The sequence below is a fragment of the Rattus norvegicus genome, chromosome 8 (genome assembly GCF_036323735.1).
Source record: "Rattus norvegicus strain BN/NHsdMcwi chromosome 8, GRCr8, whole genome shotgun sequence".
NCBI lineage: Eukaryota > Metazoa > Chordata > Mammalia > Rodentia > Muridae > Rattus > Rattus norvegicus.
Window position 1 is genome coordinate 25,839,756 of NC_086026.1, and position 20,817 is coordinate 25,860,572.

At 39.1% G+C, this 20,817-nt stretch overlaps 1 pseudogene; it reads right to left on the reverse strand.

Moving 5' to 3' along the window:
- On the reverse strand, window positions 10,083-11,049 carry Or7g36-ps1 (olfactory receptor family 7 subfamily G member 36, pseudogene 1; annotated as a pseudogene).

Consider the following 20,817-nt stretch of genomic DNA (forward strand, 5'->3'; position numbering starts at 1 on the left):
AACCTGAAGGAAACAGACTGGATAAACAGTTCTCTGCACCCAAATCCCATGGGAGGGAGAGCTGAACCTTCAGAGAGGCAGACAAGCGTGGGAAACCAGAAGAGACTGCTCTCTGCACACACATCTCAGACGCCAGAGGAAAAAGCCAAAGACCATCTGGAACCCTGGTGCACTGAAGCTCCCGGAAGGGGCGGCACAGGTCTTCCTGGTTGCTGCCGCTGCAGAGAGCCCGTGGGCAGCACCCCACGAGTGAACTTGAGCCCCGGGACCACAGGTAAGACCAACTTTTCTGCTGCAAGAAAGCTGCCTGGTGAACTCAAGACTCAGGCCCACAGGAACAGCTGAAGACCTGTAGAGAGGAAAAACTACACGCCGGAAAGCAGAACACTCTGTCCCCATAACTGACTGAAAGAGAGGAAAACAGGTCTACAGCACTCCTGACACACAGGCTTATAGGACAGTCTAGCCACTGTCAGAAATAGCAGAACAAAGTAACACTAGAGATAATCTGATGGCGAGAGGCAAGCGCAGGAACCCAAGCAACAGAAACCTAGACTACATGGCACCATCGGAGCCCAATTCTCCCATCAAAACAAACATGGAATATCCAAACACACCAGAAAACCAAGATCTAGTTTCAAAATCATATTTGATCATGATGCTGGAGGACTTCAAGAAAGACGTGAAGAACTCCCTTAGAGAACAAGTAGAAGCCTACAGAGAGGAATCGCAAAAATGCCTGAAAGAATAGCAAAAATCCCTGAAACAATTCCAGGAAAACATAAATAACCAAGTAGAAGCCCATAGAGAGGAGACACAAAAATCCCTGAAAGAATTCCAGGAAAACACAATCAAACAGTTGAAGGAATTAAAGATGGAAATAGAAGCAATCAAGAAAGAACACACGGAAACAACCCTGGATATAGAAAACCAAAAGAAGAGACAAGGAGCTGTAGATACAAGCTTCACCAACAGAATACAAGAGATGGAAGAGAGAATCTCAGGAGCAGAAGATTCCATAGAAATCATTGACTCAACTGTCAAAGATAATGTAAAGCAGAAAAAGCTACTGGTCCAAAACATACAGGAAATCCAGGACTCAATGAGAAGATCAAACCTAAGGATAATAGGTATAGAAGAGAGTGAAGACTCCCAGCTCAAAGGACCAGTAAATATCTTCAACAAAATCATAGAAGAAAACTTCCCTTACCTAAAAAAAGAGATACCCATAGACATACAGGAAGCCTACAGAACTCCAAATAGATTGGACCAGAAAAGAAACACCTCCCGTCACATGATTGTCAAAACACCAAACGCACAAAATAAAGAAAGAATATTAAAAGCAGTAAGAGAAAAAGGTCAAGTAACCTATAAAGGCAGACCTATCAGAATCACACCAGATTTTTCGCCGGAAACTAAGGAAGCCAGAAGATCCTGGACAGATGTCATACAGACCCTAAGAGAACACAAATGCCAGCCCAGGTTACTGTATCCTGCAAAACTCTCAATTAACATAGATGGAGAAACCAAGATATTCCATGACAAAACCATATTTACACAATATCTTTCTACAAATCCAGCACTACAAAGGATAATAAATGGTAAAGCCCAACATAAAGAGGCAAGCTACACCCTAGAAGAAGCAAGAAACTAATCGTCTTGGCATCAAAACAAAGAGAAGAAAAGCACACAATCATAATCTCACATCCAAATATGAATATAACAGGAAGCAATAACCACTATTCCTTAATATCTCTCAACATCAATGATCTCAACTCTCCAATAAAAATACATAGATTAACAAACTGGATACGCAACGAGGACCCTGCATTCTGCTGCCTACAGGAAACACACCTCAGAGACAAACACAGACACTACCTCAGAGTGAAAGGCTGGAAAACAACTTTCCAAGCAAATGGTCAGAAGAAGCATGCTGGAGTAGCCATTCTAATATCAAATAAAATCAATTTCCAACTAAAAGTCATCAAAAAAGATAAGGAATGACACTTCATATTCATCAAAGGAAAAATCCACCAAGATGAACTCTCAATCCTAAATATCTATGCCCCAAATACAAGGGCACCTACATAAGTAAAAGAAACCTTACTAAAGCTCAAAACACACATTGCACCTCACACAATAATAGTGGGAGATTTCAACACCCCACTCTCATCAATGGACAGATCATGGAAACAGAAATTAAACAGTGATGTCGACAGACTAAGAGAAGTCATGAGCCAAATGGACTTAACGGATATTTATAGAACATTCTATCCTAAAGCAAAAGGATATACCTTCTTCTCAGCTCCTCATGGTACTTTCTCCAAAATTGACCATATAATTGGTCAAAAAACGGGCCTCAACAGGTACAGAAAGATAGAAATAATCCCATGCGTGCTATCGGACCACCACGGCCTAAAACTGGTCTTCAATAACAATAAGGGAAGAATGCCCACATATACGTGAAATTGAACAATGCTCTACTCAATGATAACCTGGTCAAGGAAGAAATAAAGAAAGAAATTAAAAACTTTTTAGAATTTAATGAAAATGAAGATACAACATACCCAAACTTATGGGACACAATGAAAGCTGTGCTAAGAGGAAAACTCATAGCGCTGAGTGCCTGCAGAAAGAAACAGGAAAGAGCATATGTCAGCAGCTTGACAGCACACCTAAAAGCTCTAGAACAAAAAGAAGCAAATACACCCAGGAGGAGTGGAAGGCAGGAAATAATCAAACTCAGAGCTGAAATCAACCAAGTAGACACAAAAAGGACCATAGAAAGAATCAACAGAACCAAAAGTTGGTTCTTTGAGAAAATCAACAAGATAGATAAACCCTTAGCCAGACTAACGAGAGGACACAGAGAGTGCGTCCAAATTAACAAAATCAGAAATGAAAAGGGAGACATAACTACAGATTCAGAGGAAATTCAAAAAATCATCAGATTTTATTATAAAAACCTATATTCAACAAAACTTGAAAATCTTCAGGAAATGGACAATTTCCTAGACAGATACCAGGTATCGAAGTTAAATCAGGAACAGATAAACCAGTTAAACAACCCCATAACTCCTAAGGAAATAGAAGCAGTCATTAAAGGTCTCCCAACCAAAAAGAGCCCAGGTCCAGACGGGTTTAGTGCAGAATTCTATCAAACCTTCATAGAAGACCTCATACCAATATTATCCAAACTATTCCACAAAATTGAAACAGATGGAGCCCTACCGAATTCCTTCTACGAAGCCACAATTACTCTTATACCTAAACCACACAAAGACACAACAAAGAAAGAGAACTTCAGACCAATTTCCCTTATGAATATCGACGCAAAAATACTCAATAAAATTCTGGCAAACCGAATTCAAGAGCACGTCAAAACAATCATCCACCATGATCAAGTAGGCTTCATCCCAGGCATGCAGGGATGGTTTAATATACGGAAAACCATCAACGTGATCCATCATATAAACAAACTGAAAGAACAGAACCACATGATCATTTCATTAGATGCTGAGAAAGCATTTGACAAAATTCAACACCCCTTCATGATAAAAGTCCTGAAAAGAATAGGAATTCAAGGCCCATACCTAAACATAGTAAAAGCCATATACAGCAAACCAGTTGCTAACATTAAACTAAATGGAGAGAAACTTGAAGCAATCCCACTAAAATCAGGGACTAGACAAGGCTGCCCACTCTCTCCCTACTTATTCAATATAGTTCTTGAAGTTCTAGCCAGAGCAATCAGACAACAAAAGGAGATCAAGGGGATACAGATCGGAAAAGAAGAAGTCAAAATATCACTATTTGCAGATGTCATGATAGTATATTTAAGTGATCCCAAAAGTTCCACCAGAGAACTACTAAAGCTGATAAACAACTTCAGCAAAGTGGCTGGGTATAAAATTAACTCAAATAAATCAGTTGCCTTCCTCTATACAAAAGAGAAACAAGCCGAGAAAGAAATTAGGGAAACGACACCCTTCATAATAGACCCAAATAATATAAAGTACCTCGGTGTGACTTTAACCAAGCAAGTAAAAGATCTGTACAATAAGAACTTCAAGACACTGAGGAAAGAAATTGAAGAAGACCTCAGAAGATGGAAAGATCTCCCATGCTCATGGATTGGCAGGATTAATATAGTAAAAATGGCCATTTTACCAAAAGCAATCTACAGATTCAATGCAATCCCCATCAAAATACCAATCCAATTCTTCAAAGAGTTAGACAGAACAATTTGCAAATTCATCTGGAATAACAAAAAACCCAGGATAGCTAAAGCTATCCTCAACAATAAAAGGACTTCAGGGGAAATCACTATCCCTGAACTCAAGCAGTATTACAGAGCAATAGTGATAAAAACTGCATGGTGTTCGTACAGAGACAGACAGATAGACCAATGGAATAGAATTGAAGACCCAGAAATGAACCCACACACCTATGGTCACTTGATTTTTGACAAAGGAGCCAAAACCATCCAATGGAAGAAAGATAGCATTTTCAGCAAATGGTGCTGGTTCAACTGGAGGTCAACATGTTGAAGAATGCAGATCGATCCATCCTTATCACCCTGTACAAAGCTTAAGTCCAAGTGGATAAAGGACCTCCACATCAAACCAGACACACTCAAACGAATAGAAGAAAAACTAGGGAAGCATCTGGAACACATGGGCACTGGAAAAAATTTCCTGAACAAAACACCAATGGCTTATGCTCTAAGATCAAGAATCGACAAATGGTATCTCATAAAACTGCAAAGCTTCTGTAAGGCAAAGGACACGGTGGTTAGGACAAAACGGCAACCAACAGATTGGGAAAAGATCTTTACCAATCCTACAACAGATAGAGGCCTTATATCCAAAATATACAAAGAACTCAAGAAGTTAGACCGCAGGGAAACAAATAACCCTATTAAAAAATGGGGTTCAGAGCTAAACAAAGAATTCACAGCTGAGGAATGCCGAATGGCTGAGAAACACCTAAAGAAATGTTCAACATCTTTAGTCATAAGGGAAATGCAAATCAAAACAACCCTGAGATTTCACCTCACACCAGTGAGAATGGCTAAGATCAAAGACTCAGGTGACAGCAGATGCTGGCGAGGATGTGGAGAAAGAGGAACACTCCTCCATTGTTGGTGGGATTGCAGACTGGTAAAACCATTCTGGAAATCAGTCTGGAGGTTCCTCAGAAAATTGGACATTGAACTGCCTGAGGATCCAGCTATACCTCTCTTGGGCATATACCCAAAAGATGCCTCAACATATAAAAGAGACACGTGCTCCACTATGTTCATCTCAGCCTTATTTATAATAGCCAGAAACTGGAAAGAACCCAGATGCCCTTCAACAGAGGAATGGATACAGAAAATGTGGTACATCTACACAATGGAATATTACTCAGCTATCAAAAACAATGAGTTTATGAAATTCGTAGGCAAATGGTTGGAACTGGAAAATATCATCCTGAGTGAGCTAACCCAATCACAGAAAGACATACATGGTATGCACTCATTGATAAGTGGCTTTTAGCCCAAATGCTTGAATTACCCTAGATCCCTAGAACAAACGAAACTCAAGACGGATGATCAAAATGTGAATGCTTCACTCCTTCTTTAAATGAGGAAAAAGAATACCCTTGGCAGGGAAGGGAGAGGCAAAGATTAAAACAGAGACTGAAGGAACACCCATTCAGAGCCTGCCCCACATGTGGCCCATACATATACAGCCACCCAATTAGACAAGATGGATGAAGCAAAGAAGAGCAGACCGACAGGAGCCGGATGTAGATCGCTCCTGAGGGACACAGCCAGAATACAGCAAATACAGAGGCGAATGCCAGCAGCAAACCACTGAACTGAGAATAAGTCCCCCGTTGAAGGAATCAGAGAAAGACCTGGAAGAGCTTGAAGGGGCTCGAGACCCCAAAAGTACAACAATGTCAAGCAACCAGAGCTTCCAGGGACTAAGCCACTACCTAAATACTATACATGGACTGACCCTGGACTCTGACCCCATAGGTAGCAATGAATATCCTAGTAAGAGCACCAGTGGAAGGGGAAGCCCTGGGTCCTGCTAAGTCTGAACCCCCAGTGAACTAGACTATGGTGGGAGGGCGGCAATGGGGGGAGGGTTGGGAGGGGAACACCCATAAGGAAGGGGAGGGGGAGGGGGATGTTTGCCCGGAAACCGGGAAAGGGAATAACACTTGAAATGTATATAAGAAATACTCAAGTTAATAAAAAAAAAAAAAACAAGTGACCATGAAATTCATAAGCTAATGGGATGAACTAGAAAATGTCATCTTGAGTGAAGTAACCAAATCACAGAAAAACACACATATAGTATGCACTCACTTATAAGTAGATATTAGCCCGAAAGCTCGAATTACCCAAGATGCAATCCACAGACCACATGAAGCTCAAGAAGAATGACCAGAATGCAGATGTGACATATATATATATATATATATATATATATATATATATATATATATATATATATATATCCACCAAAACTAGGTAAGATTAATGAAGCTAAGAAGTGCATAAGTGCATGCTGAGAGGAACTGGTTATAGATGTCTCCTGAAAGACACAGCCAGAACATGTCAAATAAGAGTTGAATGCTAGCAGCAGACCAATGAACTGAGAACAAGACTCCTGTTGGAGGAATTAGAAAAAGGATTGAAAGAGCTGAAGAAACTTGCCTCCCTACAAGAACAATGCCAGCCAATCAGAGCTTCCAGGGACTATACCACTACCCAAAGACTATATACATGGACTGACTCATGGCTACAACTGCCTATGTAGCAGAGGATGGCCTTGCTGTCCACCAATGGAAGGAGAAGCCCTTGTTTTTGCCAAGTTTGGACCCCCAGTGTAAAGGTTTGTCGGAGGGGTGGCGGTAAGGAGAGGTGGTTGGGGAGGGGAACACTCTTATAGAAGAAGGGGAAGAGGAAGGAAGGAATCAGGGCTTCTGGACAGGAAACCGGGAAAGGGAATAACATTTGAAATATAAATAAATAACCAATAAAAAAGAAAAAAGGAATGTGAATAATAATTTGCAAGTCGAAGAATGTCTTTGGGGTTTCTGTACTCTTTTACTCATAAAAGCTTTGGAAATACCAAATTTGGAAAAAGTTAACAATCCTACTGCCAAAATAAATGTTAATTCTTATCCCCTCACAATACATTGAGAGAAATATTTATTAACTGTACTAACAAAAACATAAGTTAATGATTCAACTTTACCACTATCAGAATAGTTCTTCTTCCCTTAATGTGACCAAATAAAATATGAATCTATACTGAATTAAAGGTACAGGTAACCATTTAAATTGACAGATTGTCTCACTTAGATACTTAAAAAAGAGAATCACCAGTTTTTTAATGGTTTAATAGTGCAAATAGGAGGACAATGAGTCAACCTGAAAGAGCATATATAAATTGTAACAAATTGTAAAGCAAAAGGGGGATTGTAAAATCAAGGATAGGTAGGAAGGAATGTCAAAATATGATTTATAAAAATGAAAATCATATCATCATATCAATTTTCAAGGAATATTCAGTGGGGGCACTTTTAATGCATTGCTGTGCCAGGCCAGGAAGCATCTATGAACCCCAAAGGTCACCAAGGAGCCAATTCAGTTGCAATCATGTTAGGCTCTCTTTATTCAAGCTCGAGGTTGGGCCACACCACTGTCTGTGACACAGCAAAACTGGAAGGGGCAGCCCTTAACTTAGATTCAGGCAAGCTTTTATATAAACAAGAAGGGGTTTCCAGCCTAGTGCACATCAAATTGGGGGAGGGGGGCATTATGGCCTTTAACATAATTGTCTGGTGCTGAGAGCCAAACCATTAACTTAACTTCTGCCTTTTTCCTGATTGGTGATTGTTAGGAAGTGAAGTATCAGGGACAGTTTTGTAACCTGGGGATACAGAATTGTTGGGGGAATAACCTGGAAACTGGTGCCAGATGCAGGTTTTGTTGGTGGGGGGGATATTCTGGAAACTGGTTGTCAGACATAAATCTTGTTGCGAGGAGTAGACAGGAAACTGGTTGTTAGACACAAACCTTGTTGGGGAGAGTAGTCTGGAAACTGGTGCTAGGTAATGGCCTGTTAGTTGGTATGAGTTCAATTTTAGGTCAGGTTCCTTAAGATGGAGTCTGAACCCAAAAGATTGGGTCTCGCACATTTAGGTCCAAATAGTGTTACCTAAAAAGTACAATATTACAGTAGAAGTGATTCATGTTGATTTGCTAATGCTGGTTGCATCAATATAAAAATTTTACTTATAAATATAATTATTCTTTTTATAACATTTTGTTTCCTTCTTTACCTGTCTTATAAGGCAATATAGAGTAATATTTAGGACCTACACAGATATCTGGGAAAATGTTTATCTGTGGAAGTTGCTTTATTCTAAAAAGTTAGCATTCTTCTGAAATCAAATAAGCCATCTTGAGGCCCAGAATCAATCCACTATAATTATGTCTTTGGGATAGAGAAGTTAAATATCAATAGCACCGGGAAACCTCACCAATGTTCTATCTATGGCATGATGTTAGGTTGTGACAGTTTTACCACAGTTACTTGAGAGTCAGGAAAAGAGTCAACTGTTGAGTTATTGTATTGACCAAAGGATTAAATAAAATTGAACTCTTTCTTCAACATACTCACTAACAACTATTGTAGAATGTCAGGTAATTCTGTATTTCACTGTATTAATTTGAGATTTCTTAACCTTAAAAATGAAAGCAACTTCAAGGGACAGGTTCATGTGTTACAACATTATCTTGAACCATTTCTATCTAATTAGCAAAATAATTGCATTATGACACAAAATATAAGAAGTATGATGGTTGTTTCAGAAAAAAATGCTTATTGATCTACTAAATAAGAGGGAAATCTTTTCTAGTACTGAAAACCTAACCAACTACCCAATGTTGTTAGGTTATGGATTTTGGAAGGGAACCTACAAGTACCAATTTACTAAACAAACATAATTGTTATTTGGGTTCTCAGTATTTATACTTATACCCACAGACAAATGTAACCCTCACCTCTTCATGAAAAAAACTTCTTTTTGCAGCATATGAGGACCCTTAAAGAATGAAAATCAACTGATCAAAGTGCAGAGAAGTGACTGTGTCATGGCAATCCCCAATTAATACATCTATAACACAGCATCTGCACTTAAGACTGAGACATTATTGTTGAACATAGGGAAGAATATTTGTAAAAACCAGAGGAACAAAGGAATTTTTATGAAACTGTGTCTCCTAGAAATGTGAAAGTTGTGACAATACCCATGAAATCTTATCAGCATGACTTGCCTAGACATGACTTGAACAAGGATGATAACAAAGGGAATGCTAACATGGAAGGGGACAGTTTCACAAGTGATGCTCCGTGGGAAATAGTTTTCTGCATGGGAGTCCCCAATTTATTGTCCAATACCAGGAAATCAGCCATATAATTATATACAGAAGAAGGAGTATTATTTAGGCTGAATAAGTTGTATTTATACAGTTAAGGATATGTATACATATATATGTACATATCCCTACATATATATGATAATTAACATACTTTTATATCACTAAAATAATGTAATTATGTTTTATTTTAAAACTATAAAAATGATTTGAGCCATTGCTTTTTGAATATATAATAGATAGATAGATAGATAGATAGATAGATAGATAGATAGATAGATAGATAGAAAGATATCCAGAATTTAACTCACTGGGAAATTACTATGAAAAACCTTCTGACAATGCTACCAAATTTTAATGAAAGATACTGTCTATCCCATATATACTTCTGAGACCTTGCCCAAATGATTTTTTATATAAAACTTGAGCCTCAGTTTAAACATCCCTTCTGGGGAACCTAACAGATAATTTTCTTTAGGAAAGCATATATTAAATTTCAGAGTTAAGCATACAGAAATGACTGGTTTCAAATCAAGTTTGAATGTGCATCATTATTATTCCTCCTACTTGTTATATACAATGGTAATGATAGAGATGAAATACCTTGAATCACAAAGTATTATGGAAGTTTTCCTTACTCTAAAAACTTTGATATAAATGATGATTTATTATAAAATATGTAGTATCCTATTAATGATTTTTCTGAAGGCTTTATGTCTTTGTTCCTTAGGCTGTAGATGAAGGGGTTCAGCATCTGAGTAACCACAGTGTACATCACTGAAGCCACTACAGTCTTCCTTGGAGAGTCAGTAAGTGGAGAGCTTATGTGTACCCCAAAACCTGTGCCATAAAACAGAGACAACCGACAAATGAGATCCACATGTTGAAAAGGCTTTATACATTCCTCCCAATAATGACATTCTTAAAACTGAGGATACAGTGTAAATATAAGACAAAATGATCCCTACAATATGAACACCAAAAAATAAGACAGACACTGTGTATATCAGCAGATAGTTGATAAAATTATCGGAACAGGTAAGTTTGATGATATGAGCCAGCTCACAGAAAAAGTGAGGGATTTCAGTTTTTGTGCAGAAAGTCAGTATCAACACCATTAAAATGTGGAACAACGCATGTGCAATGCTAACGAACACAGAGAAGAGCAGCAGCATCACACAAAAATAGTGATTCATGATAACTGTGTACTTCAGAGGGTGGCAGATAGCAACATAGCGGTCATAGGCCATCACTGCAAGTAAACAACTTTCTATGCTACCAAAATTCACAATGAGGTAGACCTGAGAGAGGCATCCTTTATATGTGATGGATTGATCATGGGATTGGACGTTCATCAGCATCTTTGGGATTGTGGTTGTGATTATACAGATGTCATTAAAAGACAGGTTGGAGAGAAAGAAATACATGGGCGTGTGTAGTTGGGAGTCAAAGCTAACAGCTAGAATGATGAGCAGGTTTCCTAAGGTGGTGATCAGATATATGGACAGGAACAGGGTAAAGATGAAAGGCTGCAGAGCTGGATCATCACTAAGCCCCAGAAGAATGAATTCTGATATAGTTGTTTGGTTGACACCTCCCATGTTGTGGAGTACTCTGAAAGTAAAGGGAATTGCAAGGGTAAGATGCTTGGACCATTAACTCTATAACTTTGTTCTTTGAATACTACACTTTGCATTTATAAGTGAATATATTTATTCTGTTAATCCATCTATTCTCTGACTCTTACTTAAAGAATTCCTAGCAAAAATTCGTTAATGAAACCCCTCCTCAATGTGTGAAAAATAATGAAAGAACAACTTGCAAGAATTAGTAGCAAACATCATTTTCTAAAAGAAACATTGTTTTGTTGAGCACAAAATTGATGCTGTTCTTCCATAGAACGGGGAACCAGCCAAATGGAGACTGATGAGCAGTACTACAGATATATGCATAAGCATGTGCCAGGTTGAGAACAGTTACTGGTGAAAAGTTGTATAGTATTCTTTGTAGGGATAATCTTTTTTACACTGTGTAAATATTATTCAAGTGCTGATTTCTGTGCCAGCAAAGATATAATTATAAGCTGGACTTTGTTATTGTCATTACTATAAAACAATTCCTGCCTTAATATATTATAACGTGTTTCTCCATCCCCATTCTTATTGATAAAGTAAACAGCTGAATGGCCAATAGCTGGGTTGTAGAGTTAAGGTGGGACTTTTGTGCTGAAGGAGAGGGTCTCAGGACAGAAAGACAGAGAGGCCAGCTGGACACTGATGAAAATACAGGCACCAGGACAAGACTAAGGTGGGCAGGTAATGGGCCACATGGTGGTAAATAAACTCTTCCCTAATAACCAAGGTGATATTCTACTGATCAAATTTAGCTACTATTCCATACACTTGCAAATGGATTTTAGCTTTGTGGTACAATAAAGAGAATTCATAATTAACATCTCACCTGAACGTTGATCATAAATGTGTTCTTGTGAAAGCCATAATACACCACAGGTCAACTGACTTTCCATTAAGAAGGATTATTTGTAGGAATAGCATTGGTTATTGCTTTATGGATGGCATAATAAACCTAAAGGAATCACAGACTTCTATTCTTGTGCCTCTTGTGCTCAATATTCAAGGTTTTTAATTATACTAGTTATAGCAATGCCACTGTAATCCCAGGTGTTCAAATCCTCAATGCTCATGGCTACTGAAAAAAAATGAATTCAGCTTTGATGGTTTCCTAAGAAATCCCCAAGGATGTCATGTTCTCATTCTATTCTTAACATTGCTTCTAGTTATTTATATCATTGACCTTGTATACAAAATATGAATACAATTTTTATAAAGAATCACCATGTTGCTTTTAAAATACAAAGAAAGGAAGCTGTATATAATAATTGGATTTGGAAGAATTGATTCCAATTCTTTTTTTAAATGTTTTCTGCATCATGCACCCCAATACAACACTCTCCTTTCCCTCATACCTACTGTCCATTCTAGCAATTCCCATGACAACAGAGAAAATAAGTCTCATTGAGGAAGCTGTAGTATGTCACAAGGTGTTGCACAGTATTCCCTTTATTCATACTTCTTTTCTTGAAAATCTTAATTGCAATGACTCATTGGTTTGGAACAAGTCCTCTGGCTTCTGCTACTCTATAAACACCTGAGTTTTACTAGGACTCCTTTCTGATATCCTGTTGTTGTCATGTGTCATGATGATCCTGTAGTTTTGGCTCTATAGGACAAGCCCCTTCATGCAGTCTGGCAGTTCATCAATGGGGTGGATGTTGGGCTGGACCAATTCAAAGCTTTGGATCTGGGCCTGAGAAGTTTCTGAGATGGTCAGTCCACTGGCTTTCTCACTCTCATGCCCTAGGAGCTAGCTCATCTACAAAACCTGCAACCAGGGTTAACTCTACCCTGCTGCCTAGGTGAAGTGGAGGGCCCACAGTAAGTGGAAGCTTGTGAAAGACATTGCCAGTTGCCCTATGCTTAAGAATCCAGGGCCAGCTCCCACATCTACCATGAGTGTTAAAAAACAAGAATAGGGAGAAAGATGTCACCTGTGTTACAGTCCTTCAGTACAAAATTACCTGCAATGGCCACATCTATTTTCTGTACTCCTCAGGTAAGGTGCAGGGCTTGCTTTCCTGAGTGCTGCAGCAGGTCGTGGGCATGGCTTGTTCTCTTGATTATATGACCCTACTTCTAGCTCTTCACATACAAGGTGGCAAGGGGTAAGGATACAGGATGACACATCTTTCTCACCCACACTTCTGAAGGCAGGCAAGAGAAAGAGCCAACTCTCCCATGCTCAAATCCCCAGGGCTGGCTCATGCACAAACCCTCACATCCTAGGTAAACTCTACTGTACTGCCCAGAAGATGTTGAGGGCGTGTTCTACCAAATACTGGATTGCTGTAGGAAGGACCAACACTCATTTCATGCCCCCAGGATTAGTTTTTCCATGATGCTTCATCCTTCAGACATCAACATGTCTCCAGTGGCAGACAATCAGGGATACCTGCCTTGTCTTTGATGGTAAGAGACTCCTGCTGATGCAAGGCCAAAGACTCTGACATTGCTCCCTGTGGCAACACAAGACAAGACCAAAGTCATATAACCACCTACTTAAATCAAGGTGTTCTTTACCACCTTTGAGTCTCTAGTTCTTCATTTCTTCATTGTGCCCACGTCCTTCTGTTTCTCTTCCATTTCTCAACTATTTACTAGCATTTCTTAGTGGCTCCCAGGGTCTCTTGAGTATCTGAGGACATCTCAGGAGTGGTCTCAAGAGGACTGTCCACTACTCACACAACATAGTGTCTTCTGAACCCTCCAGACCTGTGTGGTGCTAGACTAGGTTCAGCTCAGGCTAGATCCCTTTCTAAGCACCATGGGCCTAGTCTTGTGGACTGCTTAGACTATCTTCTCACCAGGCCTTCCAGAGTTGCCTATTGTGAGGGTAATTTGTCTTGGGCTCATTCTTGCCCAGTGCCTGTGTTACCACATAACATTCTTCTAGTCACTAACTTGCATCAAATCCTGGGAGCCTGTCTGACCCTTCCTGGCACTGTATTTGTGCCTGTCCCAGGCTAGCTCTTTGTAAGAACCCCTGGTGTTGGACTGACAGTTGTCTCAGGCTCACCTTTTTTTAAAAAAAAAATATTACTATTACCTTTAATTTTACAGTTCAGTCATTGTCCCCTCCTGGTTCCCTTCCCACTGTTTCTCATCCCATTCCTCCTCCTCCCTGTCTCCAAGAGGATGATGTCCCTGTTCTATGCTGCTCCATTCCTTGGGGACACAAGTCTTTAGAGGGTTAAGCACATCTTCTCCCACTGACAAAAGACCGGGCATTCCTCTGCTTTATATGAGTCATCAGGGGGTGGGGGATCTCTCTTACCAGCTGCTGTATGCTGCCTGGTTAGTAGATCAGTGACTGAGAGATATCAGGTTTCCAGGGTAGTTGAGACTGCTGGTATTCCTATGGATTCACCCTCCTCCTCAGCTTCTTCTAGCCTTTCCCTAATTCAACCACAGGGGTCCCCACGTTCAGTCCACTGATTGGGTATAAATATCTGCATCTGTCTCAGTCAGATGCTTGTTGGGCCTCTCGGAGGACAGCCATGCTAGGCTCCTGTCTGTAAGTTTGCTACTACATCAGTAATAGAACCAGGCCTTGGAGCCACCCCTTGAGATGAACCCGAAATTAGGTTGGTCACTGGACTACCTTTCCATGAGTCTCCTCTCCATTTTTGTTCCTTGCAGTTACTTTAGACAGGAACAATTCTTGATCAGAATTTTTGACTATGGGATGGCAATACCATTCCTCCACTTGGTGTCCGGTCTTTCTACTGGAGGTTGACTCTACAAGCTTCCTTTATCCACTTTGGGTTTTTCATGTAAGGTCCCTCCTCCCTTTGAGTCCTGAGAGTCTCTTACCTTCCAGATCTCTGATACTTTCTAGATAATCTCCCAACTACCCACTTCCTAAAGTTGCATATTTGCATTCATTTTGCTGACCCTCAGGACATTTGTCCTGCCTCCCCCATCCCTACCAGTAATGTTCCTCTTTTCCCCTGACCGTCTCCTCTTCCACCTAGGTACCTCCCTCTACCTCTCTTGATTATTTTCTTCCCTCTTCTAAGTTTGATTGAAGCATCCTCATTTGACCTTTCTACTTGTTAAACTCCTTAAATTCTGTGGGTAAATTCTGGTATATAAGCCTTTATTTTCGATGAGGTTTCATTTGTCAACTTAATTTCTGAGTGAATGATCCTAAACCAATAAAATATCTAACCAATAATGATTAATTTTATACACATGTAAAAGTGTAGCTCTTATATCCCACAGAACAGCTTCTTTTATAGTTAATAGAGATCATAATAGAAATACATGACTGGTTAAAAAAAAAAGTAATGGCTGTGTGTTGGGTCCAAGGTTACCACATCTACAAGGCAACTCCTAATCCTGAGACTCAGGCAAATTTGCAGAAGTGCAGACATGTTGTATTTATCAGAGAACCAGAATGACTGCTGGCTGCCACAATGGCATTTTCTAAACATGGCTGGGAAGGTGCATCCATAAAACCTTAAATTTATTGTTGCATTTACAGTGCTTGCATAATGATAACAACAGTCAACATGGTTGGGTAAATTTTAATATGACCTGATCCCTAGCTAATGTACTATATGTAATGATAATATAACATATGCAATAGATAATAAACTATATGTACTCAATAATTGATGGGTGATTATATTATTACAATCTATAATGCAAATTACATTATAATTCAATAGGATATATATACATGTAAATATATACATAATGTATGTACATATGAGAAGAATTGCAGAGGACATAGGAGGAGGTGAAACAGAGAGGGGTGGTAATAATATAAATACAGTGGTCATGTAAAACTCTTTAAAAAGTTAAATTTAAAAAAATTTACAAAGGAAAATTAACATGTAAAAATGTATCTTACAGTTTCCTAAACTAAAAAAGTAGACAGTTAAATGATTTGAAGAAACTGAGACCATTTTAAAATTCTCAGTACAACAATGCAGTATATTCTGACCACAGTTTCTCCAACACTATCATCTCTCAGATTCTTCATAGTTCCTCAACCATCTTACTGCATGTTTACTTCCTCCCTTTCATTTCTTTTTATGGTGGAAAAATTAACCACAATGACTCAGTTGAGATAATTTCAATTTGGTTGGCAACATCCATACCATCATAATAATGACACAACTAAAATATATACACCTTTTTTCTCTATCAGGCTCTATCAGGTTATTGACTTGGGCCACATCGACATCAATGAGTTTATGTACATTCCGTTTGATCTGGTAAGGGAAATGCAAATCAAAACAACCCTGAGATTTCACCTCACACCAGTGAGAATGGCTAAGATCAAAAACTCAGGGGACAACAGATGCTGGCGAGGATGTGGAGAAAGAGGAACACTCCTCCATTGTTGGTGGGATTGCAAACTGGTACAACCATTCTGGAAATCAGTCTGGAGGATCCTCAGAAAATTGGACATTGAACTGCCTGAGGATCCAGCTATACCTCTCTTGGGCATATACCCAAAAGATGCCCCAACATATAAAAAAGACACGTGCTCCACTATGTTCATTGCAGCCTTATTTATAATAGCCAGAAGCTGGAAAGAACCCAGATGCCCTTCAACAGAGGAATGGATACAGAAAATGTGGTACATCTACACAATGGAATATTACTCAGCTATCAAAAACAACGACTTTATGAAATTCGTAGGCAAATGGCTGGAACTGGAAAATATCATCCTGAGTGAGCTAACCCAAACACAGAAAGACATACATGGTATGCACTCACTGATAAGTGGCTATTAGCCCAAATGCTTGAATTACCCTAAATGCCTAGAACAAACGAAATTCAAGACAGATGATCAAAATGTGAATGGTTCACTCCTTCTTTAAAAGGGGAACAAGAATACCCTTGGCAGGGAAGAGAGAGGCAAAGATTAAAACAGAGACTGAAGGAACACCCATTCAGAGTCTGCCCCACATGTGGCCCATGCATATACAGCCATCCAATTAGACAAGATGGATGAAGCAAAGAAGTGCAGACCGACAGGAGCCGGATGTAGATCGCTCCTGAGAGACACAGCCAGAATACAGCAAATACAGAGGCGAATGCCAGCAGCAAACCACTGAACTGAGAATAGGACCCCCGTTGAAGGAATCAGAGAAAGAACTGGAAGAGCTTGAAGGGGCTCGAGACCCCATATGTACAACAATGCCAAGCAACCAGAGCTTCCAGGGACTAAGCCACTACCTAAAGACTATACATGGACTGACCCTGGACTCTGACCTCATAGGTAGCAATGAATATCCTAGTAAGAGCACCAGTGGAAGGGGAAGCCCTGGGTCCTGCTAAGACTGAACCCCCAGTGAACTAGACTGTTGGGGGGAGGGGGACAATGGGGAGAGGGTGGGGAGGGGAACACCGATAAGAAGGAAGAGGGGGGAGGGGGATGTTTGCCCGGAAACTGGGAAAGGGAATAACACTCGAAATGTATATAAGAAATACTCAAGTTAATAATAAAAAAAAAAAAAGAGAAAAAGGAAAAAAAAACTAAAAAAAAAAAATAGATTTGAAATCCACAATGAACACAAGTGCAGTGTTCTTCAATCTTATTCAGGGCAGTGGTCATGGAAAATTTGATGATATTATAATGGTCAAGCTTCCTACAAGCCAATAAGAGAGAAAGACCACAAGAAACACACACAAACACAAACGCACATGCACACACACACACACACACACACACACACACACACACACACAAACACACACACACCCCAAATCCATACAAAAATAAAGTTTAAAAATGATATTTTACATTCAAAAGGCCAGTAAAATAAATAACAAAGCAATATATGACAAATAGTCAACAAAATACCATTGAGTTTATTTTGTGTTGGCCATCTAGTGGTTGACCTAGAACTCCCCTTATGTGTACTAATGATACAGTGAGTTTCCATTGAAAATTGATGTTTACTTTGCAAGCTGTTGTTTATTGAAGAAAGCTTTTTGGTTATGGATGGAAATGTGTACCCAATCTCCTTCTCAGTGCTAGGACCCCATCTAGCTTAAACATGTGCAGAACCTGTGCATGCTTCCAAAGTTTGTGTGAGTTAATATATGCATCAATCCTATTGTCTCTATGTCAACATCTAATGCATTGAGGGGTCCCAAGTGAGGGCCACATTAATCAGACACAGGGATGCACAGTGATAACATACCAATGCATAGTTTATTAAAAGTTTCAGTATATATTATAAAATTGCAGAATAAAGATTTTCCTACAGTTTCCAGTTTATATCAGGTGTGGTTTACCTAGAAATAGCTTATCTTGGTTTTAAGTGGCCCAAACCTCCTTGCAGACTGATGAATCTGCCAGCAATTCAACTCTTAGTTGTGTTGCTTCTAATAATTAAAAACAATGTTACTTTCTCATGAGGAAATGGACAGGGAGGTTGCTTCTTCAGGTTTGTAGAACCTTGGCAGAACACAAGGATTCTCTGCTTAAGAAAGTAAGCTTCCTGGGTCTCAGACTGCTAAGAATGACAAAGACACTAGGTTGCCTGGAAGCTGGCAAGCTGAGAATATTCTCCTCATGTCACTTTTCTACATTTCTGGAAGACATTGTCTCCTTTGTGACATCCATCTCACCCAGCTCTTATAATCTCTCTGCCTCTACTTCTCGATAGCTTCCTGAACTCTGAACAGAGGGCTTTGATAAAGAGATTCCATTAAAAGATTAACTGTTTTAAAGCACCTCACTTTTTACAGTATTTAGTTCTGGGTCTCTATGTGAATTTCCATATACTGCAAAAGGAAGAATCTTTGATGGGGGTTGATCTAGACACTGATTTGTGGATATACCAGAATATCACTACAGGTTACTTTATTGCTATGTTCCTTCACTAGAGCAATAATATTTTACATCCTTCAAACCCATAGTTTATTTAACTTAAGGTTGTTGACTAGTAAAGCAACATGATGATCTATTGGGTAGGGTCTTAAATCCAAGCAGAGACCCTGAAAAAATCATTTCCTATAATTACATTAAAATATTAGAATGTAGTAATATTAAGTGGTATTTAGGAAAAAAAGAGTATTTGTAATGTTACAATATGACACCTAATTAAGTTTTTAATCTGGTTCCGTGCCATCGTTACTGAGAAAGTAAAAGATTTTATTTTTATATATAAAGTGTCGATTTAATTTACTCTGGAAAAATATGTCCCAGATACATGGAATGAATATAAATAGGCAAAATGGGGAGAATTTTGTGATGCCAAAAAAAATCAATATTCATTTAGGTGAATAGCAAGAGCCTATATTGCTTCTTCAGTGAATATTTATGTAAATGGATAAATAAACTTATTTGTCTTGAAATTATTGAGTTTAGAGATCCTAATCTAGAAAAGATCACCCTGAGTGAGATAAGTCAGACCCAGAAATACAAACATGGGATGTACTTACTTATAAGTGGCTATTCTCCATAAATTACAGAATAACTATGCTACAATCAATAGACCCAAGAAGCTAAGGAACAAAGAGAGCCCAACTTGGGATTCTTGAACGCCACTGAGAAGAAGAAATAAAACCAGCATTGGGGGTGAGCAGATGGAGGGAACTGGGTGAGATAGGGGGATCAGCTGTGGGGAGGATGGAACTGGGGAAGAGGGCTACTCTGTTTTGATCTAGAAACCTAGGTCAATGGAAACTCCCAGGAATCTATGAGAGTGACCATAACTAAGACTCTTAGAAATAGGGAATATTAAACATTAAATGGCCACTTTCTGTAAGCAGGAAAGATCTCCAATGGAAAGACAGGAATACCAACAGACCCATAGAATCTTCAACCTACAATTTGTCCTGCCTACAAGATTTTTAGGAATAAAGATGGGGCAGAAATTGAGGGAGTGACAAACCAATGACCTGCCCAACTTGAGACCCACACCATGAGAGAGAGTCCACCCCTGGCATTATTAATGATATTATCCTATACTTGAAGACAAAAACCTAGCATAAATTTCCTCTGAGAGGCTTCACTTGGCACCTGATTGAAACACATGCATAGACTCCACAGACAAATATTAGGCAAATCTCAGGGAACATTTGTGGAAGACAGAGAAGAAAGTTTGAAGGAGCTAGAGGAGTCAAGGACACCATAGGAAAATCTACAGAATTGATAAACTGGGCCTATAGGTGTTCAAAGAGATTGAGCTCCCAACTAAAGATCACGTATGGTACAGATCTAAGCCCCCTTTACATATGTAACAGTTGTGCAGCTTGATCTTCATGTAGCCCCCCTTAATAAATGGGGCAGGGTTTGTTTCTGACTCTGTTGCTTGCTTCTGGACTCCTTTTTCCTTACTGAACTGCCTTGTTATAATTTTATGAAATATTTTGGTATGATGCTAACCAAGCAAGTGAAAGATCTTTATGACAAGAGCTTCAAGTCTCTGTAGAAAAAAATTGAAGAAGACTTGTTAAGATGGAAAGATCTCCCATGCTCATGGATCACCAGAATTAGCATAGTAAAATGGCCATCTTATCAAAAGAAACCTATTGATTCAATGCAATCCCCATCAAAATTCCAATGAAATTCTTCACAAATTGAGAAAGAGCAATTCTCAAATTTATCTGGAATGACAAATAACCCAGGATATCACAAACCATTCTCAACCATAAAAGAACCTTTGGGAGAATCACCATCACTGATCTCAAGCTATATTACAGAGCAATAGTGATTAAAAAACCACATGATTTTGGTACAAAGACAGACAGGTAGATCAA